Source organism: Ovis aries, chromosome 6, assembly GCF_016772045.2.
Source record: "Ovis aries strain OAR_USU_Benz2616 breed Rambouillet chromosome 6, ARS-UI_Ramb_v3.0, whole genome shotgun sequence".
NCBI lineage: Eukaryota > Metazoa > Chordata > Mammalia > Artiodactyla > Bovidae > Ovis > Ovis aries.
This window is the reverse complement of record NC_056059.1, coordinates 92,289,289-92,306,700: the sequence shown is the minus strand read 5'-3', so window position 1 is coordinate 92,306,700 and position 17,412 is coordinate 92,289,289. Positions and strand designations below refer to the sequence as shown.

The window sequence follows — 17,412 nt, the reverse complement described above, 5'->3', positions numbered from 1 at the left end:
CTAAAAGGGAAAGGCAAATTCCAGGAGATAGTGAAGGACAGGGAAGCCTGGCGTGCTACAGCCCATGCGGTCGCAAAGAGATGGACATGACTTAGCAACTGCACAATAGCAACAACAAGAAGGGAAAAGTAACTGTTATCTATTAATAGCCTCCTCAGTTGAGAGGCAAGATCTGTGGGGTTCCAACCCTGGCACCTCCATGCCCTCAGCAAGCTAGTTCATCTCTTCTGTGGTTTTGGAGTTTTCTCACCTTTAAAGGGCTCAGTAAGAGTGCCTACCTCATACAAGTACGAGGAAGATACAGGAAGAGTTTCAGACAGTACCTGACTCTTAGCAAGGACTCGATACATATTAGATATTAATACTCACTAGATGCCAAGATAGTTATTTTTGTATTTTAATCCTTAAAACAGCCTAATCTGATAATATATATTAACACTTCTTTTATCACCATTTTACAGATATGGAAACTCAGGCTTCAAGAATTTAATGACCTACCCTAAATTACTAGGCAATAAAGCTCAGATTTGGGCTTCCAGGTGACACTAGTGGTTAAGAATCCGCCTGCCAATGCAGGTAGACATAAGAGATTCAGGTTTGATCCCTGGGTTGGGAAGATCCCCTCAAGGAGGGCATGGCCACCCACTCCACTCCAGTAATCTCGCCTGGAGAATCCCATGGACAGAGGAGCCTGGCGGGCTGCAGTCCACAGTGTCACAAAGACACCGACACGACTGAAGCAAGTGAGCACGCAGGCACTCAGAGCTCGGATTCAAACCCAGGCTGCTCTGTTTTCATAGCCTAAGACCCTTCCACAATTCTATACTGCCTTTCTAGAAGACCATTTTGTTGTAATTTTTAGTAAGGATAAGAAGAAATTCTGGTGTCTAAGAAAACAGCGTCAAAACAAAACAGGATTTTAAATCTCCACCTTAAGCAAGAGGCTTTTTTAAACTAGTTTTTAAAAAATTAAAAAAAAATCATTTATTTGGCTACACTGGGTCTTAACTGCATGTGGGATCTAGTTCCCTGACCAAGGACTGAACCCGGGCCCCCTGCATTGGGAGTGCAGAGTCTTAGCCACTGGACCACCAGGGAAGTCCCTAAACTTTTTTTTAAAACTAACCAAACCAGCCTAAGCAAGTGCCTCTGCTCTGAAAAAAAAAAGTCCATGAGAAATGGGCACACATTCACACAATCAGGGCAGCTGTGAACCTTTGGGTGTAAAATGTTTTATTATTCATCACTGGATTCCCAGGGGTTAATATGTTCTCAGTAAACATTTGGTAAACGCTTAGTGAATGAGTTAAACCATTCTAACAACAAAATGCTTCTCTTGGACTTGGCAAAGTTTACCTTGTCTTTCCCAAACACTTTGCTGAACCTAAATAATTGAAGATTAATAGATTAAGTAAACTAGTATTATATTTACCACTCTGTACAAGGTATTTTACTGAAAAATCCAGTTATATAATGTGTCCCTTAAAAAAAAAAAGCACAATATTAATTATATAGAGATCATTTTTCTTTCCCTCTACTTCTTTGGAAAGAGTTTATAATATGTAAGCCTTTCACCTGGATTCTGTGAATGCTGTGAGCCTGGTCTGGTAGTTCAGTTTCAACTACTCTCCCGAAATCCTCAAAAACAGAGGGCTTTGCCTAGCGGGTATTTCCTCTCTTTGAGGTTTACATTTGATAGCAAAGCAAAGCCCTAGTGGTACTTTGATCAGGTAAGCAAGAACTAAATTTAAATTCCCTACAACCTGGGAAAAGAACCCATTAAAATGAAAATATATATAATGCTAAGGATATTTGTTACTATAAGATCCTTGATAATCTTAAATAAATGAGGTGGCTTTTACAAAAAATGGAAATCACTTTCTCATTAACAACAAAACCACATATTTATCACAATACATGGAATTATGAGGGGACACTTACCGAGTTCTTAACTAAGCTAAATACTTTGATTATCTAACAATTCTTAAAACAACCCTATGAAGGAGGTATTTTATTACTGTCCAATGGTTCCAGGTTCAGATGCATTTAATAACTTGGCCAAAGTAACATACACCTAGAGGCAGAGATGAGATATGTACTCTTGTCTATCTCTAGGAACTATGCTCTGCTTCGAACTGAGCTAATGCTTCGAATACAATAAAATACATGTCTCAAATGCTCAGTTCAATGGAGTTTGATAACTGTGTAACAATCATTCAAATCAAGACATACAACATTTCCAGGGCTCTGAAAGTCACCTCTTTCCAGTCAAACTCTCTCGATCCCCACCCCCAAGCAACCACTAACATCCACGGTCATAGATTAGTTTTGCCGGTTCTGCTGCTGCTGCTAAGTCACTTCAGTCGTGTCCGACTCTGTGCGACCCCGTAGACGTTAGCCCACCAGGCTCCACAGTCCCTGGGATTCTCCAGGCAAGAACACTGGAGTGGGTTGCCATTTCCTTCTAGAACTTCATAAATAGAACTGCTTATATATTCTTTTGTGTCGGCCTCCTTTCAGTTTAACATAATGGTTGAGATTCATCCTGGTTCTTGTGTTTATCACAAGTTCACCCCTTTTGATTGCTGAGTGGTATTCCCTTGGTGTGGCTGTACCACAGTTTATCTGTTTTCTTATTGGTGGACACAGGGTTGTTCTCAGTTGCTGGCGATTATGAATAACATTGCCATGGCCACTCCGTACAAGCCTCTTTGTGGGCATCTGTTTTCACCAGTTTGGGTAAATAGCTGGGTGTGGATATGCTGAGTCATAAGGTTGATGTATGTTTAACTTTATAACAAACAAGTTCTTAACCCCTGCACTCTATTCTCTCAGAATGGCACTAGCTTATTGACATGTTTGATTTCTTCTCTTACATGACAAATTCCTTGAAGACAGAGGACCAATCTGTAGTTGCTGGGCCTCCCACATAGCAAATGTTTGTTGAACAAATGAACGATCATTGTTCATATTCCTATTCCTTCTCTGGGTGTTACTAAAGCATAAGAAAACATGCTTGGCATGCATGGAGAAACAGGACAAGCTGAAGGGTTGTGAGGTGGGGGTAAAAAAACCAGCCAGCCAGGAGACTCCTGACTTGCCCTTTTTTTTCTTTTTGACATGACCTTTCCTAGAAAGTAAATCCCTCCCAGTGATCCTGCAGGGAGGGCGAGGGGTGGCTATTCCTGATCAAGTGACCACAGCAAGGGAGGAAGGTGTCACTGCAATTGAGGTCACATGGTGGTTAGGATTACAGGATACTTCTGTCAAACAGGAGGGCAGAGGAAGCAGCAACCCATGAAATTCTAGTGGCAGAGCAGTAGTTCAGGAGGATGGCCTCCAACACAAGTTACAGGAATTCTTGGTTTTGGTGAAACCGTTTCTACACTGGAAATGGAAAGTCAAGAATACATTTGGAGGAGAAAGTAAAATGTTGATGTAAAAATGTAACCAGACTTAACACATAAGATGTGAAAGGGTTAGTTGCTCAGTTGTGTCCAACTCTTTGCGACCCCCATGTACTATATATAGCTTGCCAGGCTCCTCCGTCCATAGGATTCTCCAGGCAAGAGTAATGGAGTGGGTAGCCATTCCCTTCTCCAGGGGAATCTTCCCAACCCAGGGATCGAACCCAGGTCTTCTGCACTGCAGGCGGATTATCTACCTTCTAAGTCTTGGGAAGCAGAACTGTTAATTTCCATAAGTCTGTTCATTTACTTGAAATCACGGAACTTGTGCTATAGTCAACCTAGAACTTCTTAGAAAATAAATCAATCATTGATTTTCTTTCCATCAACAGAAAAGGATTGGCAAGTCCTGGGGGTAAATTTAAAATCTTTTTAGCCAAAGGAGAAGCTTTTTTTTTTTTTTTTTTTAAACATAAATTAAAACAGGGCTTTGCCACATCCTGAGCTCAGGTGCTTCTGAGGCAATCTTTATTTCCCTTGATTCCAGGTTGCTGAGGACTGAAATTTGTTTAGAATTCCTTATTTGGGGGGTTCTGAGAAGTGACCTTGCCTGCCTTTATCCAAACAGTATTGCACCGAAGCCATCCTAGGCAGATGGATGTTTATCCTATTCTTAAAATCTCCAGGGAAGTAAATTCTCTACAACATCCCTTGGTAACCTTCTCCAGGGTTTTATCAAGTGTACAGCAAGGAAGTTCTGAGGCAGAAACCAATAAAAATATTAACTCTATGAACCTAGTTACCAGCACTGAAAAGGCGTATGTGCTTGGGCACTTTGCCTTCATGGTAGAGATGTATTTACAAAACAGGCTATACAAACAGAAACCATTTGTCTGGAGCAGATGTGGGAAGTTGATTCAAGAGAAACTGCCACAATAAATTCCATTCCATGAACCATGTGAATAAGTTCCTGTTGGTTACAACATTTTTTAAAGTATAAATTTATTTCCTTATCAATTCCTAACCAGGTTTGTTAGCAATTTTAAAAACTCCAATACAGCTGCAAAGTTTTCAAATAACTAGGCTTCCATGAAAAACTAGGCCTTGACTAATAGAACATAAACGTTATTGTTAAGGACAGTTTACTTCTGTATATGCCACTTTTCTGCCATGACCATGAAACACTTTTGTAATTAAAACAAAATTTTTTAAAGACAAAAATTAACCATCAAAATTAATTAAAATGTAAACCAACTTCCGGTGAGATTATTTGAGGTAAGATTAAGCATATGTCTGACCAATGTACTTTTAGCTGGAAATGATAATTTAACTAGCCTTAAAATATTAAGTAGTTAGAAATAGGAGACGCACAGAACTATCATTAGAAGCCCCTGTGCTAAGATTTCCTGCCTCACCCTGACATCTCAGAGCAATCTCTCCATGGAGATTATATATATGTGGGCTTCTATTCCCTTCCTCTCAAAAGCCTCCATGCCCAAAAGTGCGCCGCAACAATAACACGATTAAAAAAAAAAAAAAGTAATGCCAAAATACGTCAGAGAGAAGAAAAAGCCGGTCACACCTCCCCCACCGGATGCTGGATGTATTGAAATTTCATTACCTCTCCACCCCTCAGCAAAGCACTTTTCTCTCTCTGGCAGCTCACAGTAAAGCGTGTCAGGTATCATTTCATTTTCATGATTTAATTCCTGCAACAGGACAGTGGAACACACCTTTAAAAAGAAACTGCCTTAAGAGGTGGAACAAGTGGAAGGGGGGAGGGGCAGGCATGAGCCTCAAAAGCACTCTTGGGATCTTTCCTACAGAAACAAATCCAGTAAAACCAAGAAAGGCCAGTCGTTCTAAACTCAGTAGGAGCCCTCGTAAGAAGCAATTTATCAAAATTAAAATATTTCACAGATCATTTCTCCTGAAAAGTTTTCATGCTGTCAATAATCTGCAATTCTTTTCCTCTTGGAATTCAACTGAACTGAACTGGAGTAGCAGTTTCTGCCTCCCTAATAAAATTATTAAAAAAAAAAAAAAAAAAAGGCCAAGGTCCAGGAGTGTCAGGAGGATCCTCGGGGGGCGCCACCTACCCCCCATCAGGCCGGCCGCCGGCAGAGAAAGCCCGCCCGAGGACTTATCCTTGCAGAGAAGGTTCTCCACAGTCGCCGCGGGGACCGAAATAGACACCCTTTAGAGAGCAGACGGCTGGGTACCCGCCCTCCCTCCGCCCCGCGCGGGGAAAGCGGACCCGAGCCCCACACTCACCATCGCCGCTCGCCGGGCCGTGGTCGCCCCCCGGGGCCGCGCGGGGCTCGGGGCCGACGCCAAGTTCAAACCTCGCCGCCGCTCGGAGGAGGCGGCGCGGGGCATCGCCGGCGGGGCCGAGCCGCGCTTAACAATGGGAGGCTCAGCCGCGCCCTGCGCCCCGGCTACAGCGGCGAGCCCGGGGCGCGGGGCTGCTGGGGGTGAAGCCGGGCGCCGGGCCCGGAGGGTGCGGGGGCGCCCGACCACCACGCCTACCAGGCCGCCGGGGCCGAGCCGGAGGGGCCGCGCTCGCTCCGCGCTCGCCACCAGGTAATCGCACAGGAAGCCTCGCCGATTGGCCCGGCCGTCAGGACGGGATTTGCATTTCAATGGCAGCGCTGGCTCCCTAAGGTTTGAAAAAGGATTCCCGGCTGCAGGAGCCGGGCTCCGCTCGCCGCCCCTCCGCAGTCCGCGTCCTCGGGTCCTCGTGGTATTTAGGGGGCCGACTCACACACTCGGGCGCTGCTTGATCGGTTCACAGTCAGAAAGGTGTCTTAACTCCACCTCCCCGCCCATTTTGAAATGAAGGGGGGATCCCAGAACAAAATACTCGCTTCAAAAAGCCCGCGCTCGCTTTTCAGGGGCTATATAGTTAGTAATTGATCAAATGAAGCATGAATGAACAAGGTAAAAAGTTCACCTCTTAAAAAAAAAAACAAAGCTCGCATTACATGGAAAATAGCCATCCTTTTTCTCCGTGTGTCCTTTTTAAGCATAAATCAACTGGAGAGATTCAGGTTGTTTCTGATCGCTAATGCTGTTGAAACATCCCTTCTCAGTTCTTTTGTTTCCTGAGCATCATCTCTAGATGAGGAACAGGTGATTACTAACAGGTTATGACTGTAATCTTACAGGAAATTCTGGATTCAGCTTTGCAAACTTTGGGGTCTTAGGCAGTATACACACCTGAATTTATTTTGCATTGAGATAGAGGTACTCCTTTAATATTCTTAAGGAGGGTATGGTGCTATTTTCAGTTTCATCTTTCTTTAAAGGCTCTTCCAGCCTCTTTCAACAGAGGTGGAAAAAAAATTTTTTTTCTGTGAAAAGTACGTTTCTTAATGACTTTCACATGCATCTCCAGAGATTAACAGTAAGGTTTGAAATTGGCTTTCTTTCTTCTCCCTCAAGCAGAATGCCTGTTAAAATTTTATATGTAGTAGTTATTTATATATAAGTAGTTTTTATATATTATTTTATAAATATCAGGTTCTATATTTAGGGTGATAAGCACACATATAGACACAGAAAAGAGAATGTCTAATTAGGAACTAGAAACCTCGGTTCCCATAGAGTTAATATTATTTGCCTTTACTTGGCTGTGCTTTTTATAATATCCTGGCACAATGCAGAAGCATTAGGGGCTCAAAAACTACTAAATAAACCTCTTTATTGATATCTTCAAGAACAGGCTTCCCCCTCCCCCAAGGTATTACCCCCCCTCCCTCCACCCTTGAAGTTGTATTTGGTTTGCATCATGGTATCACAGGCATGTACAAATATATATACACCTGCCACACTGCCAGAGGGGTACCCACCCACATTGTTGCTAGGTGTTAGAAGCAGGGAGGCTAATGTTGCCTGTTCTGTGTCCTAATGTCCTGTGGGGATCTAGTTTTAGGTGGAAGCAGATGATGCTCAGAACTTAAGCTTTGAACAAGGTGGTCAGTCCTTACTGCTTAGAAAGCACATTGCGGCTGCCGCCATGTCGAGGAAGTAAGGCGTATTAGCTGAGGACACAGCCAGGAGCTCTGCAGGCAGAAGAGATAAGACCTCCTTCCCTGCTGCCGCTCGTTTTCTGAGTGCTCAGGGTCAGGTGAAACCTTGTAAGGCTGGACCAGATTCCTCCACTCCTGTGCGAAACATCACTTTAAATTGGTGATTCAAAACACACCTTGGCCACTGAAAATAAACGCATGGTTACCAAAGGGGAAAGGGATATGTTAGGAGTTCGGGATTAGCAGATATAAACTGCTATATATAAAATAAACAACAAGGTCCTGCTGAAAAGCATAGGGAACTATATTCAATATCTTGTAATAACCTATAATGGAAAAGAATATATACATATTTGAATCACTTTGTCGCACACTGGAAACTAACACAACATTGTAAATCAACTATGCTGCAATTAAGAAAAAATGTTTTAGAAACACTTTAGATCCAACTTTTACCTCCCACATAGACTGCATGACACCAGTGAAATCCATCACTATGCTAGGAAGTCCTGGGCTTCCGCTGTACCCCAGATTCTGGAAAAACACTTTTTACTTCTACCTATAATTTAGATGTATCACCAGATACTTGAGATAAAAGGAAAACAAATTGTCTCCTGGGATCAAAGGTGAGATTGGAAATGAAAAAATCTACACAGCAATAGGAAATTCGGCAAACTGTTCTCTGTATGAGCTAGGAGTAAGTTCCCTCACTTGGTCCTTCAGTTCCCCTTCAAAATGGCCCATCCCTTCCTCCCAAAGCATAAATGATAAATGACTGTGAAATAGTTAATGCATATCAGGTGTATATATGGATAAATGCCAAGACTGTTTCTGTCAAGTCATGCTGCCTTTTAGTTCCTACATCAAGATCACTCCCAGAAATAGTGCATTACACTAGAATCCAGAGCGTTTTATTTTTTCTAGTGAAAACAGATATACTGATCAAGAAATAAAGCTTTAAAAATGCTGAAATATTTTATGAAGGGGGTAACAAATATGAAAAATACACAACCTAATCTTAGAGAAAGGGTTTGCTTGGCCATTCAGCAACCTGCTGTTTGCATACTTTTTCTTTTGTTTAAAGTTATGATTCTTTTAAACATGTTTATTATGATATAAGGCTTCCCAGGTGGTGCTAGTGGTAAAGAATCCGCCTGCCAATGCAGGAGACAAGATGCAAGAGATGAGGGTTCAATCCCTGGGTCAGGAAGATCCCCTGGAGTAGGAAATTCTACTTCAGTATTCTTGCCTGGAAAATTCCATGGGCAGAGGAGCCTGGCAGGCTACAGTCCACGGGGCTGCAAAGAGTCGGACACGACTGAGCAACTAAGCACACGCACACACACACACACATTGTGACATAATTTACGTACCATATGATTTACACTTGGTCTGAGGCACATTTTTGCCCTTTCCTCCCCAATCTTTGCCAATTCCTTTTCTTCCCACCTCTCTCCCTTAAAATATATATATATATATATTTGATGTGGACCATTTTTAAAGTCTTTATTGAATTTGCTCCAATATTTCTTCTGGTTATGTTTTGGTTTTTTGGCCAGAAGTATGTGGGATCTTAGCTCCCCAACCAGGGATTGAACCCACACCTCCTGCATTAGAAAGCGAAATCTTAACCAATGGATCACCAGAGAAGTCCCTTCCCACTTTTCTTAATTAGTTTAACCTGCAAACCCAAATTTCAATTTGAGTTAAATATGATAACCTAAAAATATTTAAAATCACATTATATTAATCTGTACTGATTAAGGACCTGACATAATTCGAACGGTCTGATTCATTCTGTATACACATTTGAAAGTCTGTTTTTCCACTATGATTATCAGGTCTTATCACTAAGGAGAAACCTGTGAGAATGAGTGTCTTTTTCAAACAAAAAGTTTAAAGACATTTAGAATTACTGCCATATGTCTCTAAATTCCAATCTCAGCAGTTATTCTCTGAATTTTTAAATTTAAATTAGTCTAACACATTTAGTTGTATCTTTAAAGAAACTACATATATAAATCATATATATGATTTGGATTTGAATTTATTTCACAAATTTAGCTTCTTTTCTATATTACGGTATTAAGTTTTTAATATATATTGTACTTTATTAAATGTCACTTAGGAATAGTCAGCTATTCAGGTGGAGGTGGGGTTAGTTGCTCAGTCCTGTCCAACTCTTTGTGATCCCACGGACTATAGACCGCTAGGCTCCTCTGTCCGTGGGATTTCCCAGGCAAAGATACTGGAGTGGGTTGCCGGTTCCTTCTTTAGGGGATTTTCCCAACCCAGGAATCAAATCCAGGTGTCCCACATTGTTGGCAGATTCTTTACCACCTGAGCCACCAGGGAAGTCCAGTCACCATTACTTCTAACTAATTCAGTTTGGCCTTTTTCTATTATTCCAAGTAAATAAAGTTTTCATATGAAGAATATAAGTATTTGAAACGTGACTCTTGGCTAAATAATAATAATAAGAGCAATTATAAGCTCTTGTCATAGCTATACAATAAATTCTCTGTTTCATCTGTGTTCTTCTTTTGGATGTTGACACCTTAGAAAAACAGTGTCAAAATCTGTTGAATATTGAAAATCAGTTCTAAGGATCATTTAATGGTCAGTATAAATACAATCAAGAAACAATACTCTTGATTGATTCAGAGAGCAAATATTAGGAAGAACATATGGGCTCCTCCCTTCTCAAATGGCTATTTATTTGGGTTTAATGTGAACTTTTCATAACTTCTAATGTAATATTCACTTTGGCAAATATTTTTATTTTTTTTAACCACTCACAGAAAAATGTGAAAAACAAGTGAACAACCATCCTATTGAATAAAATGTTAAAATGGATATTGAAAGTAAGGAAATACATTTAAGACTGCTTTAAACCTGGGAAATACTTTATTTCATGAAGTGATGATTGCAACAGGAAAGGGGGAAACCCTATATGCTTTCAGCTTCTCAGAGTTAGTTACCCTCTATCACAGAGACCTTTCTCATAAATAGCCCAGTAAGCCTGCAGGTCCTCGGAGCTGACACTTTCCTCACTCTCTCTCTTTGTTGAAGGCATCTTCTGCTGCTAGCAGCTGATTCATACTGACAAGGGCACCTCTGTGTTTCCTGCTGTTCTTTGTAGCCTCAGGACCAGGGCCCCAAGTAAAGACCTTTATGCAACCTAGTTATTACCAAGAAAGCTACTTAGAATCTTGCAAAGGTCAGAACCCGAGGAAAATAAGGAAGGACTAGGTAGGCCAAAGTTCAGTTACTATCTGCAACACTACAAATGCATGTCTGTACAGCATCCCTGGTGGCTGAGATGGTAACGAATCCACCTGCAATGCAGGAGACGCAGATTGAATCTCTGGGTAGGGAAAATCCCCTGGAGAAGGAAATGGCAACCCACTCCAGTACTCTTGCCTGGGAAATGCCATGGACAGAGGAACCCGGCAGGCTGAAGCCCATGGGGCTGCAAAGAGTTGGACTCCACTGAGCAACTAAGCACACACACAGCACTCAATAGCAGCATGCATGGTTCTGTGGGTCAGATGTGGGATCCAGTATCAAATCTGTATAGGTCTAAACAGAAGCGAAATGAAGACCAGAACTAGCAGAAGGACAGTTTTTGTTAGGGAAGGAAGACAGCAAGTTTTTGGTTCATGGAAATATAAGAGATAAAGGCCATTTTCAATGTTACCAGGGAAAGGTGGTTCACTAATTAAGCAACAAGACAGCAGCCTCAAGTGATACTGGAGACAAGGATTGACAGCATTCTTTCTGGAAAGTCTAGGTTGAAAGACTAGAAACACATCGTGGAGACTAGAAACAACCTAAATGTACATATAGAAAATGGTTAAATTAATTGTGAAGCATATCGTGCAGCATTTGAAAGGCAAGAGGTAGACCTATACGTAGTGACACAGAAAAGGCACCGTGATTAAGGAACTTGCCCAGGGTCATATGGGTATTAAGACAGAGAGCCAGGATTCACACCAGGATGGAAGACAGCACAGCTCAAAGTGTTAACCACAGATACTTACTTAACAGGCTCATGGGGGGATTCATGGTATGATGCGATGTGTGTAGTCATTTTGAAAGAATAGAGAAGCATTTCCTGTACTTGTTTATTTCATTATAATTACCTGCTCCAGGGTAAGGTGATCAGTATACAGTACAATGTAAAATCTGTAATAGGATAACATGCTTTTTCTTTTAAAACATTGATATTCCTAATTTTAAAATGGATAATATTCTTTATAAACATTCAAGTATTACAGAAATAACAGATATAGAGTGAATGTCCCATGTAATCCTAAATTGCTGCCCAAATCATTATCCATTGTTGGGTGGAAATTCCTCCAGCTCTTCTCTTTTATGGATGGTGACATGTTATCATTATGTATGTTAATATTAACATATTTTTTCCAATAGATGATCACACTGTTTTCTAACATGCATTTTCACTTAATAATTTCAGACATCTCTCATGATGAAGGTGAAAGAGATGAATGAAAATGTTGACTTAAAACTCAACATTCAAAAAACTAAGATCATGGCATCCAGTCCCATCACTTCATGGTAAATAGATGGGGAAACAATGGGAACATGACAGACTTCATTTTCTTGGGCTCCAAAATCACTGCAGATGGTGACTGCAGCCATGAAATTGAAAGATGTGTGCTCCTTGGAAGACAAGCTATGACCAACCTAGACAGCATATTAAAAAGCAGAGACATTACTTTGCCAACAAAGGTCCATCTAGTCAAAGCTATGGTTTTTCCAGGGGTCATGTATGGATGTAAGAGTTGGATTATAAAGAAAGCTGAGCATGGAAGAATTGATGCTTTTGAACTGTGGTGTTGGAGAAGACTCTTGAGAGCCCCTTGGATGTGCAAGGAGATCCAACCAGTCCATCCTAAAGGAAATCAACCCTGAAAATTCACTGGAAGGACTGATGCTGAAGCTGAAACTCCAATACTTTGGCCACCTGATGTGAAGAGCTGACTTGTTAGAAAAGACCCTGATGCTGGGAATGAGGGCAGGAGGATAAGGGGATGACAGAGGATGAGATGGTTGGATGGCATCACCAACTCAATGCACATGAGTTTGAGGAAACTCTGGGAGATGGTGAAGGACAGGGAGGACTGGCGTGCTGCAGTCCATGGGTTGGACACGACTGAGCAACTGAACAACAACAACTCCATGTCAGAAAATACAGTTTCATTTTATTTCCTTTAAAAGTTGTGTAGGATTCTCAGAACTTTCTAAGCTCACAGAAGAGCTTAGATAAGAGAATTTTCCCATTTACCTTTTCTTCTCCTCTGCCTTTGCCTTTTCTCTCCTTCATCCATTTCAGTTCAAACACCACTTACTAAGTGCACCTGCTAACTGCAGGGTATGGAGCATACAGGATGGATCAGGTCATAGCCTTGACTTCAAGGAGCTCAATTTACTGGGAAACTCAGATATCTAAAGAAATTATTTCAGTAGAACGTGATAAGGATAATTAGGTCTTATGGTCAAGAGCATGAATTGGATTCAAGAGCTTGCTAGCAGTATGTGAGGTTAATTGATCTCACTAAGCCTTAGTTTTTCCTCTATAAAATAAGAATAATTACACCTCCCATTGGTTTTTGCAAAGATTATATGAACCAATCATTCAGTGCGTGTCTCTGGGAGGCAGGAGTAACCCTGAGATATTAATCGTTCTTATTCCCTCCATTGGATTTCCTCATAGTCCTGTCTTTCCTCCCAGTTAGTGTCACTCACTGACCAAGGAAGGGATGACTCAGCAGAATTTTTATATCATAAAAGAATCCAGGCTTAACATATGAAAGAATACTCAGAGCCAGTTTTTCTCCAAAAGACATTACAGCTTTCTAGAATGAATAAAGAGGGGCGAGGAGAGTCAGAAGGGAAGTGAAGGTGAGCTAGAAGCTGGAGCCACTCTAAATGCTACCTGACGCAAGATGGAAGCTTCAGGTAGGCTAAATGATTTGAGAGCAGAAACTATGGGGGTTCCGATCCCAAGCAACAGCCTGGAGGATTGGCTCAATCCAAGAGTTGCTGGGAACTCAGCACAGAGGAGGAATCAAAGAAATGTCTGTGCAGTACAGCTGGGCAGAAGAGAGGCTCAGGCTTTCACCAGTCCTCCTAACCCAGAGTGGTCCAGGAGAGGCAGAAGGTTTCTGGTAAACCCAAGGAGGGCACAGGTGCCTGATGGATCTGAGGAGGCTACAGACACTGCTACCCCAACTTCAATGTGATCAGACATGTCAGATACCAGCATGGGGAGATGGTGACATGGAGACCAAAGGGACAACTTTATCCAACTTCCCTACAACATACACACACACACACACCTGGACTTTGTCTAAGCACCTCACAACTCAGCTGCAACCTTAGGAGCTGGAAGAGATGGATTGGTTGACATTGTTTGTGTCTCCTTGCTGAATGAGGTCTCAAAACAGAAATTATAGTCTATTTTTTTTTTTTTTAAAGAAACAGATACATTTCTCCCATAATTGTGTTTTTGGCTCAAGATTTGTAACCACTAACCATGCAAAATGCTCAGCCCTCTCCCCATGCCTAGCACACAAGAGCTCAAACGTAGTATCTCTTTTTATCTCACTAAATAGATGTATGTGCTGGTAGCAAATAGAGGAGAGGAGATTTATGTCCCGGAAGGATGTAGAGAAGCTGTTTGAGACAGGTTCTGTAGGATGTACACGAGCTCACTTGGGTAGGAAGAGAGGAGGAAAAGGTCAGGATGGAACATGTTTGAAGGTCCCAAAGTATCAAATAGCACAGACCAATTGGGGAACCGGAAGAAACATGGCAGGAATGGGCAGGTGGCAAGGCAAACAGCATAGCTACAGAGGCAGATGGTAGCAGGGGAGGCTTTTGGATCACTTTCAGGATTTAGACTTTGCCTTGTAGGCAGTGAGAAGCACTTTCCGCTGGTGTCATGCCTGGATCTGCACCTTCAAGAAGTCATGCTGGTGGCACGTGAAGGATGAACTGAATGGGAGGTGATGGGCTCACTGATTTTTTACCACTAGGGTGGACTCCCACTCCTGTGGGTCCAGCGTTGCCTCATGGCTAACAGCGCAGTCTCTGGGAGGAGAACACTCAGATTTGAACCCTGGCCAACAGCACCTACTATGCGACCTCAGGCTGGTCATTACCAGCTCCAATGAAGCAATGTTCTCTTCTATAAAATGAGAGCTAAAAACTGAACCTGAGTCATAGGCTTGCTGGACTTTAAAATGTAAAGCTTTATATGATACACTTGGAACAGTGCCTAGCATAATGCCTGCCTATTCAATGTTCAGTCACTAAGTCACGTCCAACTCTTTGTGACCCCCATGGACTCCAGCACACAAGGATTCCCTGGAATTTGGCTTCACCATCTCCTGGAATTTGCTCAAACTCAGGTCCATTGAGTGGGTGATGCTATCGAACCATCTCATCTTCTGTCGTCCCCTTCTCCTCCTGCCTTCAATCTTTCCCAGCTTATCAGGGTCTTTACCACTGAATTGGCTCTTCGCATCAGGTGGCCAAAGTGTTAAAGCTTCCGCTTCAGCATCAACCTTCCCAATGAATATTCAGTGTTAGGCTGTACTCATAATCACAGTTAACTTTGCATAGAGGAGAATGATGACCATGTCAGAGAATGATGGTAAAATCTTCAGCTCTGGATATTCATTTCAATTTTGGTCCAGATTTCACGGGAGAAAAGCCACTTTGTAAATTCACTTGTAAAAAGTGTTCAGGTCAAGCACAATTCAAACAATGAAATCTCACTAGCTTAAAAGTGACTATAGTTGTGCTGGCAAAAGGGTTTTTCCTTTTAAGTCCTAAAGCTCTGAACAGGATTGACGTGAACTGTGAACAGCTGCCACCTCCCATCAGCGGCAGCAACCTTCCGGAGGAAGGTGAAGTGTGCTTGGTATGTGAAGGGGAAAAAAAAAAGACATGTGACCTAGGTGACAATGAGAACTGTCAGCCCAGAACCCTGAAAGTTAAAACGCTAGAACTGACGGGTCCTTAAGAGCATGGATTCAGCTGGAGTGCTTTCAAATACCAGTACGTCCTTGTCACCAGGAGACTGGGGAGGTGGAGTGGCCAAAGGCAATCAGGGCTGAGCCAGCCAGCATTCTCAGCCTAACCTGAGCCTGTGCACAAGCGTGAACACTGTTTTCTATCAAGGGAGCTGAGTGTCTGTATTGATGGTGCCCAAGAAGCCTAAGAACTGAGGATTGAAATCTTTTCTGGGACATAACCCAAAATGTTTTGATGAAAGGTGTAAACCTTTTTTTTTTCTTTCTAGAAAAATATTAATAAGTTAATGAAGATACAGATGAAGATAAATAAGGACTGGGGAAAGGTGTGAAGAAAGGGAGACATAATCAATTTAGGGATGGAGTGCAGTGCAATTGCTGCCATTGTTTTGCAGCTTGTATTTTAATAAGAACTGCTTCCTTGTCTGAGTGCCTGCATGGTGGCCGGGTGGGGAGAAATCACCACTGAGACAGTGCAGGAGATGAGAGAGGAAAAGGAAGAAAGACTGGGCAGAGTAGACTTGGGATGAAAACAGCTGCATGCCTAGGGGGCCATAGGAGGGGCGTTCTATGGTCTAGTTGAGTATCTGAATCTATCATATGTAATAAGTACAAAGCACAACTGGACACAAAGACAGGTGATACTGGGATAAACTGGAATACATATTGAACAAATGGTTTCTAGAAATGTGACTTGGGGCTTCCCTGGTGGTCCAGTGGTCAAGAATCCGCCTTGCAATGGCAGAAGCTGGTTCAATCCCTAGCCTAGGAAGATTCCACATGCCTCAGGGCAACTAAGCGCATGAGCCACAACTACTGGGCCAGCACTTTAGAGACCTCAAGTCACAACTACTGAGCCCATGCACTGCAATTGCTGAAGCCTGTGCTCCTAGAGCCTGTGCTCCACAACAAGAGAATTCACTGCAATGAGAAGCCGGAGCATGCAACTAATAGCAGCCCCTGCTCACCACAACTAGAGAAAGCCTGCCTGTAGCAATGAAGACCCAGCACAGCCTCCCCGATCAAATAAAATAAATCTTTTTTTCTTTTTTAAGAAATGTGTCTTAATGTCTAAAGTCACCATGCTTACAAACTCTGACTTATTTATTATAAAAAGCTCCTCCCCTGACCAAAAGAATTCATCAAAGACACCAACAATTATTTCTTCATAATGATACAAAACATCAACAAAACCAAATTACTTATTCTTCTAATTGATTTGGTCTTTCTATCATATCCAGAATTTTAGGCCTTTCAAAAAGGACATCTTATTCATAGCATCAAGACATCTATTCTACTGACTAGGTTTTCTTCCTAAGTTTGTATCATAGGAAGTCTTGACAGTGAAAAGTGAAAGTGGAGGTCGCTCAGTCGTGTCCAGCTCTTTGCAACCCCATGGACTACACAGTCCATGGAATTTTCAGAATACTGGAGTGGATAGCCTTTCCCTTCTCCAGGGGATCTTCCCGCCCAGAGGTTGAACCCAGGTCTCCCACATTGCAGATGGATTCTTTACCAGCTGAGCCACAAGGGAACCCTAAATATACATAAGTATTTTAAATTTTTAAATGACATCAACATTGCTAGATGCTGCTTTAAGAACAATCCAAGGTGCTTCAAAAGTATAACTTCAAGAGATAAAAACAAGAAAGGCTATTAGGGTAAAACCAACTGGAATTTTTAAAATGGGGAAATGACTTGCTTTGATGATTTACTGTCAATGAAATTTAGGCAGCATGGTATTTAATGTCTACATATTTTTTTTAAGGGAGTTAAATCCCTTAGGTTTTGGGTTTGTTTTTTTTTTAATAACCTAATCTTCATTTGTAAATTTAAACTTTTGAAAATAAAAGTTTTCCACTAGCTAGCTGGCAGCTTCATTGTTCTTGAAGTACTGGGGTCTCTAGC

At 41.9% G+C, this 17,412-nt stretch overlaps 1 protein-coding gene across 7 annotated transcripts in view; it reads right to left on the bottom strand.

Annotated features, from left to right (window-relative positions):
* Positions 1-17,412, bottom strand: part of SHROOM3 (shroom family member 3) — a 331,320-nt gene that overhangs the window by 69,011 nt on the left and 244,897 nt on the right. Inside the window, exon 1 of one of the 7 annotated variants that reach the window (XM_060417297.1) lies at positions 5,682-5,787. The exons of the other annotated variants lie outside the window; for them this stretch is intronic. The gene's annotated coding sequence lies outside the window, so the exon portion shown is untranslated. Of the gene's footprint in view, positions 1-5,681; positions 5,788-17,412 lie in introns of those variants that run through there. 7 annotated transcript variants of the gene reach the window in all.